A 15881-nucleotide genomic window follows, 5' to 3' on the forward strand; every position below is an offset into this window, starting at 1 on the left:
AGTCAGCAAAAAATGTCATAATGAATGATATACTGCCACCCTGATTCCACAAGCCACCTGCAGCTCATCAGGAAGCTATAAAGTAAATTCTTCAAAGAGAAACTAACAATCTTCTGACCCAAAAATAATGGACAACAAAAAAAAAAACTCCAAAAGAAAAAAAAAAAAAAAAAAAAAAAAAACCTGTAGCAGTTACATTTTGGGAGATGTCATGTTCCTACTTCTATATTCCTTTCCATTTCTTTGATCTAAAAAATCTCAGCCACTGGGGGCTGAACCAATCCAGGAGATTTACATGGCTTCTCTGTTCACTCCTGGGTGCTTATCATGTTTTCTACTGCAGGCACTTTTTAACAATTCTTTTTAATTTCAATTTGGAAAATACAGATACTATCACAGCACATAAGGCTGTCTCTCTTATACCCCCACTGACCTCAGGATTAGGGAACGGTGAATCTGTTCCCAACTGCGCCTCCTGCGCTCATGCAAATTACTTGGGTACCGTACACCTCTCTCACACAAGCGAACATTACTTCTTATGCTGTGTTTCTTTGCTGAAAAGGTTCCAAGTTGTTAATGCCACACTTTGATTAGCCAAACTCTGTGCTGAAGACAGCTCCTTTTCTGACAGGAGCATCACTGCTCCTACCCAGCGACTGACATGCTGTCACCGCAACGTGCGTACAGTGACCTGCAGAGAGAGAGAGCCTGCGCCACTTAATAGAGGGCTAAAATCTGAGTTCTTTGCCTGCCATTAAATGCTGCTGCCTGGGCAAACACTCCTAGGCAAAGTAGCAAGAGGGCAGTAGCTGCTACGCAGGAAACAACCCCGCAGCCATGCCCTGTCCTTCCTTGCCAAGCAAGCCGTGAAGGAGCATCTTAAATCCCAGGGAGGCAAATCATGACATGACAATCCTTTATGTGCTGGTAGATGCATAATGCAGAGACATGAGAGGGAAAGCTGTCAGTAGGAGGAAGCCTAAGCATACGTGCAGCACAAAGCCTGTATTCTACCTATCTGGAATCGAAAAACCCATTCCAAAGCACTATCAGACAAAACTTCTGAATGTGACAAGTGAGTTCTGGTACACGTTTTAGCTTGACATTTTGCTGCTTCCTACATGTACACAGAGACCCCTAGCTGCAATTCAGCTTAGGACAAGTATGTGCCTAAGAACACCACTTATTACCATTTTAAGTGAACAGTCACGTTTCATTTTTAGCAACCATCACACTAAGCTGCACAACTGAGTAGCGTCACTACCCTATACGGCATACCTGGCAGGTGCTCACAGATTTCCAGTGCCAAAATTGGTCAATCGTATTTGCAGTTTCCCACCAAAACTTCTTGGCTGAAGGGTAGCTAAAACGTATGTTATTCCCTATAGAGGTAACCAGAACAGCCTGTCTCTGAGCTCTACAAGATCTACCTCAAACCCTGCAAAAGCTGATGCATCATCTGGTGGGTTTTGATCCTAACGAGACATGCTGGGAAGCCCTTTAAAAGTGGTCGCAGGACATTTTTTTACTGAGACAAAGTGCTGACTCCCCCTGTGTCACACTACCCCTTGCAAGCAGGCCCCCAGGACAGCCGCACGTAGCTCTGGAAGCGCAGCAGGCACCGACCTGAGACCAGGACTCTGCGTGGAGCTGCCAGACAAGCCCGACCGTGCAGGAGCCCAGCTGCACACACCAGCTGCCAGCTCAAACACCAGATGTGCCTGGGCACACAGGTCCCGACATGATCTGACTGCCTGCCTCCAGAGGGCTGCCCTGACACTAGACCCCAAAAGTGCCAGATGTGGCCAGAGCTGGGCCAGGTCTGGTCTGGGGACAGATGGCTCGTCTGCTTCTTGTTCCAGCTTAACTCTGTGTTCACACCTCACAGCACCACTAAGATTCCCCCTTTTCTCTGTGCTCTTGGAATAACATCTGATGCTGTCCCTCTTCCCTCGACACAAACAGGTAGTGTGACTGGTTCAGCAAGGAAGAAACATACTTGTTTTTACACTTCCATTTGCATAAACAGATTTGTGCAAACCCCAAGAAATACGTGATCCCACAGAGGTGATACGTGCTTCCTTATTTCTCCAGCCAAAAGAAAAGAAGATTTAAAATCACTTACAGCTTCAGGGGCTCAGCACATTTAGCAGGAGAGCTGCTTCCATCTGCTGACTCACGTAACAGCAATGAGTTTTGGCGAGGCAATAGGATGTGCTGAACCCTACTGGATCAATGCAGAGGGGAAAAAGGCAAACTTGTTTGAGCACTCCATCCTCTAATGTACACAGAGATGCCAAGACAACCTGTGTACACTCTACAAAGGGAAGTAAAACTAATTGTATGTTATATTGTCTCTTCCTATCCATCCTGCTTTCTCTCATATACACTCTAGGTATTAGGATGCTAGCAAATAAAACTTGAGGGAGAGAAAAAAGACCCTTTACACCTTGCTTCCAGATTTTCTGCCACTTCACTTAAAGTGGGGAAAATAACTTTTGGAGAAGATCAAATGATAACCGAATACTGAAGTAGTAGTTCCCTGTTTGAATGTAAGTATTGATGAGAAGAGTTCTTAGGCAAAAAATATTGAAAAACATGTATAAAAGGTAAGTGAGATTTTTCTTGAATAGGCTACTGAAATGAAAGAGATGCAGAAAATAGACAAAGGAATGGGAGAATGTGGCCCTTTTCCTGCACCCTAAAGGTGATCATATTCATTTTTTACCCTAACATAAGATTAACACACACAGATCTCAGTATCACAGCAAGCTCTGCCACATTTCCCATAGCAAGCAGGGCCTGGGGGGAGGGCAGCAGCACCTGGACAAGGCACATACCTGCTGCATATCCCATGCAAATGTTCTTGCTGCCTTGAGTCACCTTCTGCTTTGAGAGGCACAGCTCTCTACCACCCACATATAAGGACAACTGAGGAGCCAGGAGGAAAAGAGCAACACCTCATAAGGCCCAAAGGCCACACTAGATTCTCCCACACCACTCCAGTGAGGCAGGACGAATGCCTGCCTCACTGGAGCTAACCCTAAACGAGCTAGTTAGCTCTGAGCTAACCCTAAATGAGCTAGTGCTGGGACCTGAAGAGTCGCAGCTGCAGCCGGCTTGTGCTCTGGCTGGTGAGCCTCCTGATCCCTGCCCACCAACTCTGGGCAGAAACCAGCGGGGCTGCGTAGATGGGCCAACCCATTCCAACTCATGTCTGTCCTGTAGGCATACCAAGAAGGTCTTGCCGTATATTGCTACGCCAAAACATTCCGAAACACACTGTGGCACAATACAGTACCAAAGAGCTCTGCTTTGGGCATTCGTGGCTGGGAAACGCTCTCCTGAAAACAAATAAATGCCCCAGTAAAGGCTGACTCACCTGTTTCACGTGCATCCCACAGCCATTTCTCTGGCCCACAGCTTGCCATACACCACTTGGGGCTGATTAACCACCTCGTGTACATGGGAACAACCTGACACAACCATCTCCAGTAAAGGCTTCTAATTATGTCAGTTAGCAGGCAGCTAACTCCTCCTGCTGCTCGCTGAAAAGAAAGGAATTTTCCTGTATGGGAACACATTCGAAGAAGAAATGCCCCATTAAGGGCAACGGTAAGATGCATTTGCATTTCAAAGGAGGCAAATTTGGCTTTCTAAACTCTAGAGTATCATGAGAGAGATTTCTTACTAGCTCTGTTGGTCATCAACAAGAAGTAACTCATCTGACACACCTGTCTATAAAAGAGAAGGATCGTGGAAGCGCCTGAGTCACTGAAAACAAAGCATTTTCAGATCTGCAAATGATAAGTGCTTTGGCACAAAAGTAGATATGCAGGACAGAGTTATTCATCATTCCTGCCTGCTAATAAGACAGCTTCCTAGACACCTAGGCAATTTCTGAAAATAATTTCAACAATTTTGATTAATACCTACTGGGTGGCATTATTGCCTTCCTTGCTTAAAAAAATAAAATACATTTTAAAACCATTTGTGATTGAGCTGTGGTAGAGCAGCTGTTAAAACAAAGTATTTCTTAGTTTCAATCCAGCCTCCGAAAAAAAAAAAAAAAAAAAAAAAAAAAAACTCATCAGATCAGATAAAGTGAGTGGGCACGTTTAGGCTAATGCATAACTTTGCACGCAACTTTAAAAAATCATGGGCTGATATGTAAGGACGAGAGGGCTGCAAGACAACACATCTTCCCCCACGGCTAACAGAGAGAGTTGGAGCTCTCATAAATTCTTTAATGCAGAAGTTAAATATGAAAATCACGTGTAAGCAGAGTGACACGAGGTCTGGGGAAGCAGCTGACAACTGCTAGGAATTCATTGCAGAGCATATGAATTTTGACCTTCCCTTTACAACCAAACAGGTTATGAGCAAAGGCCACGTACTTGCCATTCGACTTTTTTTTTTTCCCCTTTAGGTTAGAAATCTTAATGTTATCTCAGTATGCGTTATGAAATCATGCTCCTCATTAGGAATAACGAGGCAGGCAAACACTGAACAGCCACTTTTAAGACCTTGCAGTGCTGCTTACACTGCGAGGAAGAGCACCAGGACACAGGTACAAACGAGCTCCGAAATAAGGGCGAAGTCGCTATGGAGATGCAGCTTATTAGCACGTGATCTGTAGAATATTAAGACGTACGTGAAAAACTAATAAACCAATAAATATGACAATTCTTTACGCCGCAGTTTTGCACTGATGCTGGATTCCCTCTTAACTCCCTGGCCTTTTGCTGCCACCTCCCGGGCTGCTGCTCGTCCACGGCGGGGTCCTGCACAGCCCCGGGGTCCGGCTCTGCGCGGCGGCTGGCCTTTCTGAAAGCTTCATGTGATTGTGTAAATCCCACTGTACGTACTGCACGATACAGACCACGTTATATTGCAGTAGGAAGTATAAATATCACTCCCACGCGGCAGGGCTCATTAGGGAGCGTAAAGCCTGTTGTGACATCATTTGTCTTCTAGTTTTACTTGCAGAGTGTGTGTTTGCACAGGAGCTGTCCTGTAACAGCTGAGACGACAGCACGAAGCCAGGCCTACCTCGTGCTTCCAGACCCCCCAGTCTTGCTCTAAGCAGAGCCCCAGGTATGCACGCTCCCAAGCAGGTCTGCGTACCTGTGCTGGGAGCACGACCCATCCGCCTGCCGGGAGCAGAGATCCTCACCTTCGGATGTTCCAGGGCTGCCTGCTGCCGTAAATGAAACCGGAACAGTTTAGGTGCAGGAAAACATGGGGCCTAATCCAGCTGGGAGAGCGGTGCTGAAATCCCTCAGGTAGAAATACACTGACAATGAATCGCTCTCTTATCCTTCGTCTGGATTATTTAACAAGTGAAGAATGGGCACTACAGGCTATTTTTCACCCAGCGAACGCCTTTTCTCATGCATGCAAATCAACACACAGGAGATTTTATGCCCATTTTTCACTTAGAAGGGAGCAAGAAGAGTATAAATTCATCTCAGTCCTTCATGCTTCCCCTGTTCACAACCAGTCATAACTTTCATTTATTGTTTGTGCTATCCTTTAAAACTAATCACACTTTGCTTTTCTATCATGCCACTCCAGCGTCTTCTGCTATTGCATGAGGAATGACAGCAGTTTTCTAAGAGGCTCACAAGCAACTCGGGGGAATAATGTCCTTAAGCACCCTCTGACTGGCTTGCAGCCCTGGCACCCTGCACCTCTGCATTAACCCCATGGAGCAAACAGGAACGCCGACAGCGTCAGGGTAAGGGAAAGGAGATTTGTCTCCAGTTTGTTACCTTTAGGTGTATCCTAAGCCAAAGAAGCAAAGGATTTTCCTAAATACCAAAAGGAAAATGTAAAAATCTACCACCATGGGGCTGGGACTGAAAGGGCTAAAATAAAGAGCAGCAAAACACTGAGAAGTTTCTATTTGACTAATTTTCAAGTTTCTAACAGTAATTTTTTATTTTATTAAAAGAAAATTGCTCCAAACCACTTCTTTTTTTCAGACTATCCTTACGTATTTCAGATCAGACCAACATCAGAGCTGCTGCAGCCCTCCCCTCACACCACGTTGAGCGATCAGTACTTTCAGCATCCACCCTCCTCTCTGGGTGAGATTCCTGCGAAACTGCAACTCCCACGGCTTGCCTGAGAAAAAGCTCACGGATACGGCGGCGTGAGCATGGTGGGAAGAGAGATCTGCCATCTGCTTCTAGGAACAGCAGATGAGGTGCATGCGCAGAGGCTGATGACAGACCACAGTCCTGGTCAGTCTGTCCCTGCACTCTCACCACTTGTCTAATGTACTGACTGCAGCCATGGCCAACACCCTCACCTAACACATCTTTGATGTCACAGAGCCTTGCTGCCTCTTTTTTTGTAGGCTGACTGGGCTCCTAATGGCAGTTTTGCTAAGGTAAGGCACAGATCAGGGCTGAAATGAAGCATTTTGCAACATTCAGAACAACATCAATAAAAAGCTAAGGTATTACTTTCAGGAAAACTCATACGCTGTGCAGGAGCACAAACGAGAAGAGAAAGTAGGAGTTCCAACTTATAAATTCATTGTATAGAAGAGCAGAAAGGGTTAAAATGAGAGGTTCTCTCCCATGCATCTCAGTGGTGAAAGGGGGATTCAGAACGAAGTGAATGCTCTCTAGAAAGATTTTTTAAAGGCATTTTCTGTCAAAAGAAGCGTTTGATGTGTTCCATCTTTTGCTGTTAGGGCACACATAAAGGAAGGGCTTGGATAAAATTGTCAGAATCGCAATGCTGGAACAAAGGAAGGACTCTCTGTAAGGAAAAATAAACAGCACCTGCACTGTTAGAAAAGTCTCAATTGCTTCCTGGTGCTTTGCTGGGGCATAACTGGCCAACCAGCCTGGAAGGTGGCATCATCTCCTTACACAAGGCACCAGGACTGACCCCAGTTAGGTGACTCAGCTGAGGTTTCCAGTTAGCCGTGGGACCTGCCACCTTGGTGTGAGTTCAGGTGGCTCTGTACCCAAGAAACAAAAAGGTGACAGTAGTCCCCTTGTAGTAACGTCTGTGTTAATTTTTGGCACTTCATCAGAGACACCTTCAAAATTAGTCCAAACAAGCTCATGGAGAATCACCGCACTCCCATGGCTAGGCCAGCTGGTCACGCTCACTACAAAGCGTGTTGCTCATTTTAGGGCTGTAGTTCCTGAGCTGCCACACAAGTTTTGCGCCCCTCTTATTGCTGTGAATATTCTTCACATCCAAAAAAATCAATATGGAAGTGCTGGAACAGAAGCACTAGATAGCTGAGAAGAGCAAGGAGACATGTTTAAGAGTACATGAGCTCCCGTAGGTTAGCATTCTGTCAGTTTTGTTTCAGATATTCAGAGAAGCCAAATGCAAAGTCTGAATCAGTTTCACGATGATTTCCCTGCCAGAAGAGGTGGAATTCACTGTGAATGCATTACCAAAAAAAAAGCACAATTGTTTCAGATGCCAGATATTTCAAATAATAGGTAGCTTCTGAAGCCTCATCTGAAGGGAATAACTCCAGCTGAGCCAGGTCATGCCCAGAGGATCCCAGGATTTTGCCATAAGGAACAGCACACATCACAGTCATTTTATTTCCTGCAAATCCACGTGCTAGCAGAAAATTAAGTCAAGAGACCTCTGTACATAATGGATCTTTTTTACTTATATTGCCCACAGTGTTCTCTGTTGCATCTCTGCTCTCTACTTACCCAAAGAGTACAGTGTGTCCCCATGGCACAGCTCAGAGCAGAACATCTCCAGAAGCCAGCACACTCTCAGAGGCAGAGGACCAAGGCCATGTTAAAGCTGGGCTATCCACCATAATGCAGCACCTTGCCTGCAGCTTTTAAGAGGTGCACACACCAATGCTGGAACACGGAGAAACAAGCTTTGTCGTAGGCCTTGGGCAGCTTCACAACTCTTTGGTTGGGCTTGCAAAAAGAGGTGCCTGGTTTTATAACCTGCCCCAGGGGCTACCTATTGTCTGCTCTTACATTACAGCCTCTTCACAAAAGTCTCAGTCCACCAAAGTTACCTTCAGGTTTTGCCAGGGATGTCCCAAGGGCAAAAAGCTCCAATTTTTTGCAACACTTCTGGACAGGGACCCATCCCTTCTGCTGGGTGAACAGCCTCACTTGGGAGGGAACTGGCTGGGGAGCCTCAGGAAGGAGAGAACCTTGCAGCTACATTCAATAAAAGGGTTAAGGCCGGGAACCTCAGCCTGATTTGAAACAGAATGCATTTGTCTTTAATCCAAAACCACCTGTGTGGTGTCACCTAGCATGTCCACACAAGGTTTTTCTGCTGCAGAGTGATTTAACAGAACTCAGAGCCTGTCCATTAGATAGGAAACCTGGACCAGCTAACTGCTCTCTGGAATATTGGCTCTCCTTGCATTTCATTTAGCTGGAAGAAAACTAGATATGATGAAAAAAAAAAAAAAAAAAAAAAAAAAAAGTGTTAGAATAACTGAACAAACCCTAAAATTATCATTCAGTGGCTTGATTGTGTCTCACATTATTTTAAATCAGGATTGACTGGGGTTGATCCTGCTAAAAACTAAACATTCAACTCTAAGTATAATTTTAATTAAGCCTAGCCCAGTACACGAGTGAACAGGAGCCACTGCTCTAATCCGTGCTTCCTTCAAGCTAGGTGGAAACTGGCCAAGCTTCTCCTAAAACCCTCTAATGTTGGATGGAGTCTCCAGAGTGAAGAAGTGATTTCAAAACCAGCAAAGCATTCTTTGGAGTGGAATCTCTTTAGGCATTGATGTGACTTCATAACATTTATATTGAAATACTGTGATGAGAAAGAAGAGGGAGAGTTAAATCGGCACCTTGTTGGGAAAGGCACCCATAAATTCCCCAGTGATTGCTCTCACAGCTGAACTAAACAGGGAAAGACAATTAATTGGCAAGGGGCACAAGGTGACAGCAAGATTATGACTAATGTGACAGATAACAGTTACAGCAACCCCAGAGCTCAGAAAGACTCCAGATTTCCAGATAATATTGTGAAAAAACTCTTTAGACAGCACAGAGGCACTGATCACTGGAATAAGAACATGTGTACTAATAACATGCCTCTACAATACCCATCTCCATCCATAAACTGTCCATTTCTAATGTAAAGTTCAAGTAAATAAGTGTACCAGATTCTTTTGTGATCCTGGGACATCACATTTGTCACATTTTCCTATCACAGGGGCAAGTGATCGCTGCTTCTGGCAGGAAACCCCTGCATGATTTGTGGTCTCTTCCTCTTCTCTGTTTTAGAACAAACTACAAATGGTTAAAAGGAACCAGCTTTTCTTTGAACTGGAAGAGAACAGAGTGGTTCATAGATTCAGAAGCAACAGAGGGGTATTTAAAGAAATGACAGACTTTGATCTGAGAGCACTTCCTGACTAATACCGCAGACAGACTAATACACGTTATCATCAAACACATAGGTATGCTGATAAGTATGTGTGACTGAGCTTGCAATCACTACATCTTTTGTGTAATCATGCAGGCATACCCTAGTGCTATTCCACAGATAAATTTTCAATGGAAGAAACGCAGACTAATGATGTATGTTTGCCATAAAAGAAGCTAGATCAAAGACGGGTGTCAAAGCTGCAATCTTTTCATGACTGGAGGGAGGAAATGTCAGGATGGCCTGAACAGTGCATGATTTTTAGTCCTGTACATCCTCCTGCTCCAAACCTAGATAGACAATAATAAGTCCTTCTGGAGTATCTTGCTCCAAAACAAACCCAACATCCCAAAGCACTCAAATTAGTGTTTCCCAAAGCTCCGAGAAGCACGTCAACACGGCAGCATTACAGACAACTGAGGCCCACAGAGGTCCTGGCTGTGCCTGGACTAGACTGGGAAGAGCCTGATATTCTCTGTTCTCATTTTCTTATTAGAGAGCTGGCAAATGATGTCATCTAGATTGTTTCCAATCTTATCAAAATGAATAACCTCAAAGAAATTTCACAGACAAGTTTGCAGGCGGAGAGGTACCTCAGCTGTTGAGATCAGCGTTTTTCGGTGGCAGAAGATCACAACGTAAGGAATGTCCAGCCAGCTTGAAGTCACTGCATTAGCGCTGATACCAAACTACGATAAGATCACTACAGAGGTGAACTCTCCAAGTGAATTCTGCCATAAATGCTGTAGAAAAGATTTTCTGTACCATTCATTTGCTGCCTCCTGTGGCAACCCAGGATATGTAGTTTGACAACGTACAGTGTGCATCACCTACAAGTGACAACGTGCTTTACGTGTCCCTGCACATCACAGCTCATTCTTCCACTGCAAAGCTTGCCAGTGCAGCAGACTGCAGAAATGTTCCCTGTGAAAGCTGTGTGACTGTAGCCGATCTCCTGATTCACAGCACTTCTCAGTCAGTAAAAGACAAATGGGAAAACCTGCAGCTACTCTTGTGTCCCCGTAGACTGTTGCAGGTGAGAGCTGCAGGAGTCCAGAAGAAGGGGCTCCTTCAGTGCAGATCAGTACTGCTGGCAACTCGCGCTCTGCTCCGGAACCTCAATTGAAGGAAATGAGTTATCTGGTTTGAACCAGCACCAGCTACAGAGGTGCTCATCTTTGGCATTTACCTACCCCAGAATCTACTGAGGGAGGTATCTACAGGTTGTTTACCTTCCAGAGAGGTGGCAGCACCAGTTAGACCCTCAAACTGGAACACAGGAAATTTAGGCTCAAATCCCTGTTTAATCACAGGTTCTTGAATGCCTCTTGAATTCATTTAGTTCCTCAGCGCCTTGGTTCTGCTACCAGGCAATGTCCTGTGGCAGAAGAGGTGTTCAGGCACGCAGAACACAGGTGTGTTGGAATGAGATGGATGACACAAGCAGCCAGGACGAAGCGTGATATCCCTCTGACATGCATTTCTGCACATTACAGGCAGCTGTGTTTTTTCCTCTCAGAATTTTACCAGCACTAAAGCCTTTTATGACATCGAGCTCTTCACCATATATAAAGCAGGTCATGTGAAACAAGCACCCTTGTGAGGCAGCCCATCCTTCAAACACCCTGCAGAGGCATCCAGCCCCACCTACAAATGTATTTTCCCAATGAACAACTGCAGGGTGATGAGGACTAGCAAAGAAACGCTTCCCTTCCAGTAGCTTTCAACCCCATGCAGCGTTGTGGCCTCATACTACTGTCATAGTACTGGGAAAACAACAGACAAGCCTGGCCATTTTTAAGCCAGCCATGCCTGCTGCAGTGTAACCTCTGTCAAGCTAAGACCAAGATTAGAAACTGGCTAAAACCAAGTTTCCATTGGTTTTCCATTGGTCTAATGGTAGTCATGATACAAGGCCACCTCCTGTCTGCATATACTGGTTTCAACATTCTAAATGAACAAGATGTCAGAAAGTGCCAGCTACTGCATAGGAAATTAGATTGGGGGTGTATCACAGGTGCTTCTCTTGTTATTTAATGCACCCAAGATTTGAGTTTGATTTTGGTGCACTGAAATATAGATATAATAGGCATCAGATTTTTTTAGTAGAGGTAATACCCTTCAAAATATTTTAAAGGATACAAATAGAATCAAATGGAAAGCAAATGGGCATCTTTTTCTACTCAGAAAGAAAAGTTTACTGCAACACTGTTAGAAGGAAGAGTACCCAAGAGAGTTCATTTCCTCCTTCCCACTCTTCGTAAGTGGTCCCTAAAATAGATTTTCCTTCCTATAAGCAATCTGAATCTTTAATGGAAGAGACTTTAACAGAAGGTAACGCTTTCATTCATGCATTACTGGGAGATTGTAAACCCAGGACACCTTTGCTCTGTGCCTCAAATATTAGCATGCCACTTTAGAAACAGCAAAACACAGACAGATCAAAGAGTAGTCTGTTCAGTCACCCAAAACCTGTGGGCTGTAGCCCACAGCATCTAGGATTTTGTACTCCTAGCAACTAAGCAACTGCTGGTTTTTGCTGTTATAGAACAGAAAGCTTCCAAATACAACAATATTTCAGAACTCATTTAAAATCAGTGTAATTCCATCAGTATGACCAGCCTCTGAGTTTGGCTGGCCATTTCAAAAAGAGGTGACTGAAATCATCTCAGTACTGTAAGAAATCCCCAACTCTGGAGCGCATCTGACTTGTTTGATATTCCACATACTGCACTAACGAGCTGAAGACACGTCGTAAGCTTATATCCTTACTAAAGTGGAAGAGGTTCGCTTCAACAAGAGTATTCTCTTGCATGATAAGTAGCATCTATCTTTTAATCTTCTTTAATTAATATCTGTCAGCTAATTTTTAATTTGCCTGTATAATATGACCAATGGGCAGATGATTCATGAACTGATACAGCATTTCAAAAACTCTTTCATCAGTAGTCTGCATTCTTAATTATTTTGAAACTTCTGTGTTTGTCAAAACCCACAGTGCATTATCCTAATTTGTATTATGCCTGGAGGTTTCAGTGAAGTAAGAGCCCAGAGAAAGTTAATGAAGTTTTGATGGAGCCTGAGAAATTGTTGTGAATTCATTCTTCTCTTTCGCTTGCTTTGTTCTCTTGTGTTTCACAAACATACCTGCCTAAAGAAACATCGATTTGGCAGCGTGCCTATGGATTGAACTTCTGTGGATAACCCTAAGTGGTTGGAAATGTAATTGGACAGAATCTATATATACCTTTTATGTACCTTAAATAAGGCAAGATTTTAGTTTACTCAAGAGGGATTTTACTTGCTGAAATACAGAAAAGCTTTCTCAAGAATGAGGAGCACAACGTCCCTTTTTTCAAGCAATAATTTATGAGATGTCTAGGGTTGGGTGCAAAGCAAACACAGGGCTCCCCTGCCCTACGCAGCTCAGCACTGAGCTTGTGCAACAGGGCTAAGTGCAAGGTAGACAGAATATGACTTTCATTTGATGCTAGTCCCAGCTCTCAATTCTGCACACACAATTTACATTAAACAAGTATTAGATAAAAGAAATAAATAAGCCTCGGAGCAGAGACCAGGCACAGGAGCTTCCCGTTCCAGCCAAGCACCTTGAGCACCAGACACCACAATTATTTTCATCTCTGTTTGATCTCCTCTTGGCCCCAGGAATACTGCACAGTGACCCACTTTTAGACTGGGCACAAGAGAATTCTCCCTCTGTTTACATCCTCATGCTGGGAGGCTCTTTGGTGAAAAAGAAAAGGGAACCCACAGCCATTCAGGTCACCGGCAGCTACACTCGGGAGCAGGCTGTGTACTTTGGAGCATCAGCTCTCAGAGTGTCTGCCTCAGACGCCATAATCTCCCTAAGCAAGGGGAAATATCTGAGCTACAGATAGCACTTAGCATTTCTTTAGAGCTAATTCATTCAGCACACATCTGAGATAACACGCTGAATTACACCTTTGTTTTGGCAGCCATCCCTATCTCCCTTGTTTTTCATAACACTTCTCATTCCCAAACATGCAGTATGCCTCCAGATCATTACCCTGCATCCATAGCTTTGAAAGGCTGTAAGCCAGTCCTCAGGAGCTGTGACATCCACAGGGCATGAGGTCCAAGGGGGGAGAGGCCTGCTCAGATCTGTATGTTGCCCCTGACCTGAAAATCCAAATTATACAACCTAGTTCTAATAAGGAATGAACTGACAAAGCACAACTGAAAAGCACTCTCAGGACAATGGTTCAGGTGCATCTGCATTCTCTTAAACTGGAGCAATCACAAGCTGCTTCAATCCATTTTAATCCATCTTTTGTCTTCGAAATAGAAACGTTGAGAAACCAAGGAAACTGGCTAGCAAGGTTGTCCAGATGGAGTAACTCAACTACATAAATGACCAAAAAAAAAAAAAAAAAAGAGTCTCAAGAGAAAGGAAAACTTGGCTAAATAGACATCCCAATGTAAAACGTGTCTCAGTAGAGTTTGTAAAGGGATGGGAAGGGCATTCATTTGCAAAGAACATTCTTCGTAAGCGGAAGGTATAGAAATATACCCAGAAGGGTTTAGCTGCACCTTACAAAGAGAATTGAGCCGACTCTTTAGTTCCTACGTAGAGAAAGGCTAAAGAGGCAAGAAGTGAGGCCTTTAGCCACTCCAAATGTTGTAGAGCCAAAAGATAATTCAGGTCTGGCCTAGCAGTTAAATACAGCTATTCTTCTGTTTTTAACAGAAATGATTACATTCATAAGGATAATAGTAGGGCACCTCATAGCACTGAAGCATTAACCACATCCTAGGAACTACCAAAATTTGGAAAATCACAACAAAACTGAAAAAAAAAAAAAAAGGGTAACTAGTCTCCATCCAAAGTGGTACAAAGATCACCAGTCTGTCAGATAGTGTTATCTGTCTTTTAATTTGACTGTGATATGCTATGATCCAGAGCAAAAAACATTGTGTGTATTTTAAAAGGTAGGGAGTGGTAAGGGAGAAATAACATTTTGCAAGGCTTTAGTAACATTAGTGGAGAAATAAGCAACCCTAGGAGAGGGAGGTAAATTGAAAGGGTGATGAAATGCCCCATGGTTTTATCAAGCTAGATGGTGGCAGCCTGTAGCATCTCTGTGCAATAAGAGAATTGTTTCCTTATACAAGTTCAACGATTGGAACTAATCTCTATAGACTTAAACCAGGCTTTTCCTTCAGTGCCTCTAGGCAGATTATTAAAGTGGAAAAAATGGAGATTAAGAGAATAACTATTAAGTAGGTAAGAAGTGGAGATTGTAATTGTTTACACCACTTGGAAAAAAAAAAGAGGGGGTGGGGGGTGAGCATCCTTCTGATATCAGTGTTGTGCTCAGCTCTGCTCATATGTTAATAAAAATCTTGGTCCAAGAAAAAGGTGATCCAAAAAGGTGTGTGGTACCAAAGCTTCAGGTAACACAATAGGAAGGCAGTGCTAATTACTCAGAATATTTCTTCACGCATGCCGAAAGAATTGCACAGCCTCATGAGTCTGAGACGGGCAGAAATGCAACACTGCAATTCCCCAGCCTGCTGCATCCACCCTGCCGGGCATCCAGCCGGGGACAGCGGGAGAAGGAGGCACGGAGAGTCCAGACATGGGGAACGGCAGTGCCCGGGACACATCCTTGGCTCCAGGTCATGGACCTCTTGCCACAGTGGCACAAAGTGGAACTAGCCGGAGGCCCGGAATGAGGCCTGAAGTGCACACCTGCATTTAAATAACTAGTCACTAGATGTCGCTGAAAAATATCTCAAAACGAAGAGGGGGAAAAATACTTGTCTGTAACACGGCCAGCACCATTTACCAGCTCCCAAGTACGAGCGTGCACCCTGTGTCGAGCAGCAGGCCATCCCGAAGCCTTGGCCTAAAGAGACAATCAGTTCCCGTGTCCGAGAATCACTGACAAGTTTCAGTGCTGAGCACCACGGGTGCTGATGGGCTTGGCAGAAGTTCAGCACCCTTGATAGGGCTGGTGGGACCCAATGCGCTCTGCCCAAGGTGGTTTGTCAGCATTGTACGGAATGCTGGAGTTTATACGGGCTGTACTAAATGTTCCTTTTCACTCTACACTTACAGAATTTCCTTCTAGGCCCTTTCGCCAAGGCCATCTCCTTCTAAGCACAAAAAAGCCACTGTTGAAACAGGATGGTTTAAAATGCCGAGTCAGTGCCTCATCACGGACACTCGGTAGCTGGTACAAGGCAGCCATCTGTGCCACGTGGCTGTCAGGGGACCTACAGCAATTCAACTTTCTTCCTCCCTGACAGCATACAGGATAACCTCTTGTGGAAAAAAAAGCTAAGTGTTATTGTGTTATTGCTACCATGTTTACAGCTCTATCTACTGCTTTTTACTCTGCATCATGAGACAGAAATTTTAGTTTCTGTCTCAATTCTTAGTGTGACTCCCATGCTACTCCCTTTCTAATAACAAGGACTTT

The 15881-nt window shown here is 44.3% G+C and overlaps 1 protein-coding gene across 3 annotated transcripts in view; it reads right to left on the bottom strand.

Moving 5' to 3' along the window:
- The window catches only part of NCKAP5 (NCK associated protein 5), a 440247-nt gene extending 437273 nt beyond the window's left edge, over positions 1-2974 (bottom strand). Inside the window, exons 1-2 of one of the 3 annotated variants that reach the window (XM_035332337.1) lie at positions 2841-2974; positions 2126-2224 (exon numbers count right to left, since the gene is read on the bottom strand). The gene's annotated coding sequence lies outside the window, so the exon portion shown is untranslated. Of the gene's footprint in view, positions 1-2125; positions 2228-2840 lie in introns of all 3 variants that reach the window. The other 2 variants (XM_035332336.1, XM_035332339.1) reach the window with 2 other exon arrangements.
- Between the last annotated feature and the right edge of the window lie 12907 nt (positions 2975-15881).

This window comes from Oxyura jamaicensis, chromosome 7 (genome assembly GCF_011077185.1).
Source record: "Oxyura jamaicensis isolate SHBP4307 breed ruddy duck chromosome 7, BPBGC_Ojam_1.0, whole genome shotgun sequence".
NCBI lineage: Eukaryota > Metazoa > Chordata > Aves > Anseriformes > Anatidae > Oxyura > Oxyura jamaicensis.